This window comes from Zeugodacus cucurbitae, chromosome 2, assembly GCF_028554725.1.
Source record: "Zeugodacus cucurbitae isolate PBARC_wt_2022May chromosome 2, idZeuCucr1.2, whole genome shotgun sequence".
NCBI lineage: Eukaryota > Metazoa > Arthropoda > Insecta > Diptera > Tephritidae > Zeugodacus > Zeugodacus cucurbitae.
The window spans coordinates 61,404,336-61,412,717 of NC_071667.1; positions in this window are offsets into that span (position 1 = coordinate 61,404,336).

The following is an 8,382-nucleotide window of genomic DNA, read 5'->3' on the forward strand; positions in this document are numbered from 1 at the left end:
CATATGACTAGAATTAGTATTTTATACTTTTTTTAAACCAGTTAATTACGATAAAACACAGAGACTTGTTAAAATAATTAAAATTACATATATTAAATACGACATAATTAAAATACTCCGGCGATATTCGTAAGGTACTTGCAATTGCATATTTGACCCTTCAATGCATTTATAAACAGAAATTGGACGATTGATCAGCTCATGGCAAGCGTAGTAGTTTCTCAATTAATGTCACACATATTTTGAAGAAATAGCTTTGCTAGCGTTTTAAATTAAATTACACATTTGGTCCATTTGGTTCCATAATCACATACGAATATTTGGTCCAGCAAGCAAACACATACATACATACTTATGTGTAAAAAAAGATGGCCTATCGCAAGTACATATTCACATATTCACATATGCATATACATATATATAGCCAGATCCCTTTTCAAATTACTGCGTTAAATATTAGAAAGGTTTTGAGAAGACTCACCTTGCTAGGATATTGAGATTCATATCGTTTTCCAGTAAAAAGATATTCCACAAATGGTTCAGTAAGCTAATACATTTTTCACATGAATGAACTGGCGCAGCACTTTTTAATTGCACATATACACTACACAACCCTTTTCTGCAACTTATTTAATAAAACACTATAAAGGGATATGGATTTTCACTGGAAGCCATCACTGCTTCAATATATGCCACTAAACACTTCATTTCTAATGATATTTAATGAAAAAATCACAATTTTCAAAAAATTTGCACAAACGCGTCGGAAATTTATGCGCGAGAATTGAAATGGCGGCGGAAACTGAGCAAAGCATAGTGTCATTAAACACTTGACACTTTGCAAGCTACGGTATTCACTATATGAAGTATCACAAAAGTGGTAAAAGCTTATACAAAATAACCACGTTTGAATAATTTTAATTTTTATTGTTAAGCATAATTTTAATAATATTTAGTTGAAGTATAAAATTATAAACAATATAAAAATAAGTAAGAGTATAGCAACATTTTTCATTATATTAATGATATTCAAATGATATTTCTCCACAAACTTAGAATTGTGAAGTTGCTTTAGAATTTTGAAACAACTGATTGACTGTTATAAGAAGTTTTTTTTAAACCCACAATTGCTTAGGCACACAGCAGTACGGTGCCCAGCGATCACCAGCCGAAATTAAACAAAACCGTTTCATTATACTGATGCTGTTGTCATGTTAGGAATTTGTACTCTTGTTCCTTTATGTGTACTTAATTTATTTCTTATTTTCGTATTGTATCGACTTTTACCGTTTTCTTTTTATTAATCGTCTTAGTATTGTACCAATTTATTAAAAATATTTTAGTGTTTGCAGAATGGTACACAAAGTGACTACCGTTAACCAGCATTTTTTAAGTTTTTAATAAAGTCGACAGATGGCACAAAATACCGGACAAGCGGATAAAGTGTATTACAATAACCGGTGTTGCCAGATCAATTTCAAATTTAGCTAATAACAAGAAAGTCATTAGTAAAACATGAAATTAAACTGCGCTAATTTATTGAATGGATTGAGAACATACACATATAGAAAATATAGTTTGAAATATAGTTTACTTTATCTTATAAATTTACTTACTGTACTTTAATTTATCTTATAAATTTATTAAATGACTAATAGCATTTATTATAATATATTTAATCATTTATTTTGTCTGTGTTGAATAAATTCTAAACTTACCCTATTTATTTATTAACCTAATTATTCTTTTAATTATCTACTCATTTATTATTAACATCTTATTGATAGTGCATATAATTAGTTTATGCAACATGCTGGCAACTTTGTTTCCGTTCCGCTTTGTTCAGCTTCCGCCGCCATTTCAAACGTCGCGCATTTCTATTCGTGTTGAGTGTGAAAAATTCGTAGAAATTTTGCTTTTTGCAATGAATATCAAATATTTTAAGTATTTCATCTAAATTAATGTGTATTGAATCCATTTAGTTGTTAATAAATGAGATATTTCTTCAATTAGTGAATTTTATGAGATAATATGAAGAAGAAGCTTACTGGACTGAGTGTGCTGTTCGGCTGCACTGAGAAGAGGTTGCTTGAATTCATTAAATATGTACATATATGCTGCAGCACGACTGAAATGTATTCACTTCAATGGAATCAGCATCAATTCAAAATTTCAAAGGTAAAACTTAATATTTTTTAACATTTTATTGCAATTTATGTACCACAGACATACATACTTACCTACAATTGTCTTTTTTCGGCAGACAGCAGCATATCTAGCTTTTATATTTCTGCAAGCACTAGCAGATATCAATGGCAAATATCATTTACTTATGATTGATCTCTCGCAAGGTAAGTTTCTTTTTTAGAATTATATACATATATGTCGAATATAGGGACGACCGTTTAAAGTCACTTGGCTTGGATTGGTAACAGCTGAAGTAGTCGGGCCATTTGATTCGAATTTAATAACTTAGTGGTGAAAAGGATTTTTGGCCAAAATGTATATACATAATTTTTTTTAATATTGAATTTTGCACGTTATAGAGTAGAGCAATTGTAGAGTACCTGTTTATTTCAAGAAAATGTGTTTTAAATCCATATAATTTTCTATTATTATATGTTAAAAATGCTTCATTGAACAAAGTTCCATATAAAAACTTTGCCACGTATATTTGTCGAGAGGTAAAAGGAAATATATCTATATAATACATAAATATACATAACATATGATTCTCAGGACGGAAAATATCCATGTAAGACAAAGAATAAGAATTATTAATGGATATTGACTTGTTCGATTTTATATATGTGTGTATATCAGACGTTGCATCTCAAATTTGTGTTTGACCGAATTTTTCATTTCATTCGCGCCATAAATAATAATAATAAGTTAATTAAATTCTTTTACATAAATACCTGTGTACTTACATGTATTTCATTTACTCAAACATTTATTGTACACCTAATTGTAAATAAATTGAAAGCGTTCGGTATTACAACCCGCATTAAATTTTATTACTCCGAAAGTAATTGACTGCAACACTAAATCTATACATATTTCCTCATGTATTGGAATGTTAAACGTCAGGCTTACTTCGTTGGCCATTAAAATTAATCCAATTAGTGAGTGTGCGCGCGACATTTAAATCCGCAATGATCCCGGCCATGTGGCAGAAAATGCTGCTGTACTCATACAGATTGTGTGGTTATCAACCGCTATACGACCACAAAGTCAGTGAGCTGGCACATTATACAAGCCAATAAACATACATATACATATATACACATATTTTACTACTGAGCTATACTACTACTATATTCTCTGATTAATATTTGCAGGTTATATAATATATATATAAGTTTGTTAGTTATGAGTATTTCTATTATAAAAAGCTTTAAAGAGAGATGAGTAATTTTGCTAATAATTATACCCTGAACAGACAGAGTATATTAAGTTCGTCACGATGTTTGTAACACCCAGAAGGAAGCGTCGGAGACCCTATAAAGTATATATATAAATGATCAGTATGTTGAGCTGAGTCGATTTAGCCGTGTCCGTCTGTCTGTCCGTCTGTATATATACGAACTAGACCTTCAGTTTTTAAGATATGGTTTTGAAATTTTGCAGATGTTATTTTTCAAGAAGCTGCTCATTTGTCAGAACTGCCGATATCGGATCACTATATCATATAGCTGCCATACAAACTGAACGATCGGAAAGGGCTTGTATGGAAAACTTCCGCATTTTACTACATAGCTTCACGAAATTTGGTGTGAGTTATTGTTCATAGAAATAATTTAATCTCCGAAAAAATTGTTTAGATCGGTTCACTATAGCATATAGCTGCTATCCAAACCAAACGATCGGAATCAATGGCTTGTATGGAAAATTTTCGCATTTGACGTGGTATCTTCACGAAATTTGGTGTGAGTTATTGTTCATAGAAATAATTTAATTTTCGAAAAAATTGTTCAGATCGGTTCACTATATCATATAGCTGCTATACAAACCAAACGATCGGAATCAAGGGCTTGTATGGAAAATTTCCGCATTTGACGTGGTATCTTCACGAAATTTGGTGTGAGTTATTGTTCATAGAAATAATTTAATTTTCGAAAAAATTGTTCAGATCGGTTCACTATATCATATAGCTGCTATACAAACCAAACGATCGGAATCAAGGGCTTGTATGGAAAATTTCCGCATTTGACGTGGTATCTTCACGAAATTTTACATGGATTACTGCTTAAGATAATAATATAATCTCCGAAGAAATTGTTCAGATCGGTTAACTATATAACCTTAATGTTTCTAGCAAACAACCCGGCTAAAAAGAATTAGTAAAATGTTTTCTTTTTTTTTCTTACTTTTTCTTACGTCTTTAGATTTGCTTAAACACATAGTTACTAAAAGAAATGCACCTGTGAAGGGTATATGAGCTTCGGTACAGCCGAAGTTAACATTTTTTCTTGTTTTTTATATTTTTAATGTATTTAGTAAATACATTAAATAGAGATAACAAAGAGTATGAAAACATGGATATGAAGCCTTTCAGTATTATGAAAAATTAATAAACAGACTAACCTACTCACAAAATTTTGGATATAACTTTTACAATACTATTTGTTAGTGAACTAATTTGTATGATAAATAATTAGAAAAAGTCTTTGAACCGATATTTTGAAATGTTGCTTAAGTTCAATATGTCCGAAGTGAAGAAAAACAGATATTTACTTAAACAGCAACTAGTGATTATATCTAAAGGAAGATTGCTAGCTTTCATTTAGGCATCACCAATTTGCAAGTGTATGTATGAAATCCGCAATTCACATATACAAAAGCATTTTGGCACGTGCGCCTCACTAAAGCCAAATGTGGTACTTTTTTATTGCTTTTTAATCACTGTTAATTGCTGCTGCTCAGTTTACTGCCGGGCGCCACAAATACCCCACGAGCTACATAAGTGGCTGAAATGGCTGACGCGTGGAACAAGTATTTCGATGTTCGCTTTTTTATTGTTGTTAATAAGTTAATAAGTTCGAGTGGTTAATTTGCTAAATGTTTGTCTACAATACATCTGCCTTACTTCGATTTCATTTAAATGTGAGCTGAAAGCTTTTGATTATGTGCCATAACGATGAGTAACAATCGCGTATGTGCAACTTGAATGTGTTTGTGCGGCGAGAGCAGCGTAAAAAAAGCGGTGAAACCCTACACAGTTGTTTGGTTATCCCTGTCGGAAGTGATTAATTAATAATTGACTCGTGGCGGTTATGTGTGCTTGTAGTATAACTGTTGCTGTAATAATGAAAATAAAATGGGTCATAGCAAATAAATGTGAGTGATTCGTATGATATCTGCACTCGTGCATATTTATATATATATCAACAGTGAATATTTGGTGTTGTCTGTGGGCTGTGGAAATATTATTTTGAACAGACACAATGCTGACCGAGTGATTTCCTTTCAAGTTTGAGAGGTGAGGTTTTTAACTTATATCTCCACTATGTCGAGCCACTCTTACTCGCATTTAAATGAAATAAATTTGTACCAAAATTTATTTAAATCATCTTCATATGTATTACATAAATGTCCTACTCTTTACCAAAATGTTTGAAACGGGCTAATTATCTTTATACGTGAAAGGCGAAAATTCCCATTGAAAGCTCTTTAATGTATTGCGTGCTGCGTGCTAATTTGCCACTAGTTATTTATATAAACTGCATTAGTAACACATTTAATATATGAGTACATTAACATTTAAAAATATGCAGACACGCTATTGGGTTGCCAAGGCGTATGAGTTACGTCAAAGTGAAATCATCTGAGTATATAATTGTATTAAAAATTAATATTAAATTAACAAAAATTTTTTTACAGAAAAGTAAGTATTTAACACAGTTGTTGACAATGTGAACAAATAATTTGGTAGCGCTATAGATCTATCAGTTCGTAGCTTGCGTGAAAGGAAGATAGATAGGTCTACAACTTTGCTTCCGCCGTTTTCCAATAGATATCTCTAGGGTCAAGCACTGGTCGATTAAATCGATTAAATCGTTTTATATCGATCTTGGACATTTCTGTCAACTTTAACCCAACAAAATATTTGTAGAGATCTGTTTGCATCCCAAACTTATTCTCAACTGAAAATGTCGCTTTTTGACCCTAATTCTCGACATTTGCGGGAAATTTTGCTTTTCTTTTTTAATTCCAAGAAAAGTGCGGCTGAGGCTCATCGACATTTGTAACCGTTTTTATACAAAAAAAAAACTTAAATTTACAAAAAAAAAACTTATATTTAATTTGATAATATAATTTTTCGAGTGAGAAATATTTCAAAATTCATTTCTGTAGAGTTATATACTGCAACTTATATTTTTACTACTTTTTACGCCTTCTACTGCTTAAAAGTTTCACCTCAACACTATGTATGTCATTAAGAGCATTTTAAATGCTAAATGCATGCAAATACGTCATGAGCTGTATACAAAAACAAATTAAAGATAAACTCATCTAAGAAATATCATTCATAGCAACAACAAATGAAACTAGCGTGTAGCGGCAAAAGCAAAATTATAAACAAACACCCACATGCAACTAAATGTTAGAGTAAAAGCTTACAACCACGAGGCGACTACGAATGAGCCCACACGGCACGCTGAGCTTTTACGTTTCGTTTTTTGTTGTATGAGTGCAATTGTAATACTAAAGAGTTTGCCACTTAAGAGACTACAATTGCAATTGTTTAAAGAGCTAGCTTTTTGAGTGTTGCCAAATTTTTTCACTACTAAATCAACTAAATTTAAGACTTTTTTCACTTAGGACAACCTCACCGTACGTATCCGAAAGCATTCGATGATCCTCAGCCGCACTTTTCTTGGAATTAAAAAAGAAAAGCAAAATTTCCCGCAAATGTCGAGAATTCGGCTCAAAAAGTGACATTTTTAGTTGAGAATAAGTTTGGGATGCAAACAGATCTCTACAAATATTTTGTTGGGTTAATGTTGACACAAATGTCCAAGATCGATATAAAACGATTTAATCGATTTAATCGATTTAATCGACCAGTGCTTGACCCTAATAGTTTTTTCGGGAACTCTATTATTCTGAATGGTCCACATACCTAAGAATTGGTCCCACGTTGCATGTATTGTAGCAGAAGCCTACTGATTATCATTTTCATTTGGACAGTTCTGAATTTTATTCATAAGTTATACTGAGAATATGTTCGCCTTTCCTTGTATTATTTGAAATTGATATCTCAGACTCCGCGCTTCCGTTGCATACATTAGGCTTTAATTTGTTTTTAATATTCCAAAGTTGTGTAGAAAGCTATAAAATCACTATATATCAGTGAACTATACTTTTAAATACTAAAATCATCATATGAACCATTAAAAATAGGTTATAAAACAATTTTTTTATAAAAGCATTCCCTTTCGTAATCCAAAAAAAAAAAACTAAAATTAAACGGTAAAAGCGAAGAAAATTCCTCCAATTTGGGTAAAAAATATCAAAAGTTAATGGAAATATTTGACTTTTACAAAAACTCACTTCCACTCTCTCTGTCTCTCTCTCTTTTGCCACCTTCTCTTACTATAACGGAATCAATAATATTTTCTCTTTAAACAAAACTCAAATATGTAATACTGCTCTTGGCCGACTTTGACTTTGTATACAAATCTATGGTTGTGTCTTTGTGTTTGTGAAGCAACAGTTTCCTGCAACTTGATGAATACACATCGACCTACTGGGCTGCCGTAGAGCTAAGGGTGGGTGATTATGTCCCCTACTCCGTGTTGTTAGTAGTGTTCACATTTTTAATGCAGATTATACTCTGCTTCTATACAATTTTGTCTTGCATTGTATATAGTATAGTATTAGTTGTTGTTCTTAGCTTTTTTTGGAGTTTACGCCAGAGACTCTGTCAAGCCTATACTATCGAACAAAAATATTATATTAAATAAATAATTGAAAGTGGAGTGGTAAAAAAGTTGACCCATTCCATAAGCACCTTGTACAGGGCTCGAGCCATCGTGGGTGCTCTTCCTGTGACGTTGAAATTGGTGCTAAATCAAAATTAACACAAAAAGAGCGTTTACCCGACAAAAGAGAGCAACAATTGTGTGCATTTCTAAGGGTTTCTGCGGGTGTGTGTGTGTTTGTGTGCATGTTACAGTTAGTGTAGTGGCAGTCATCCAGGCGATAGCAATTGAAGATTTAGTAGGACACTCGGCGCTTCAAGTATGGTGTGTTCACTAGCGGAATTTCTACTTGACGCGAAAAATTCAGTGCCTGGATGGTTTGTTATTTAGTCAGGAACGCGGCGTTGTTGTGCGAGCAGGTGTGCGGAACGCGTAAAAAATAAATCCATAAGTG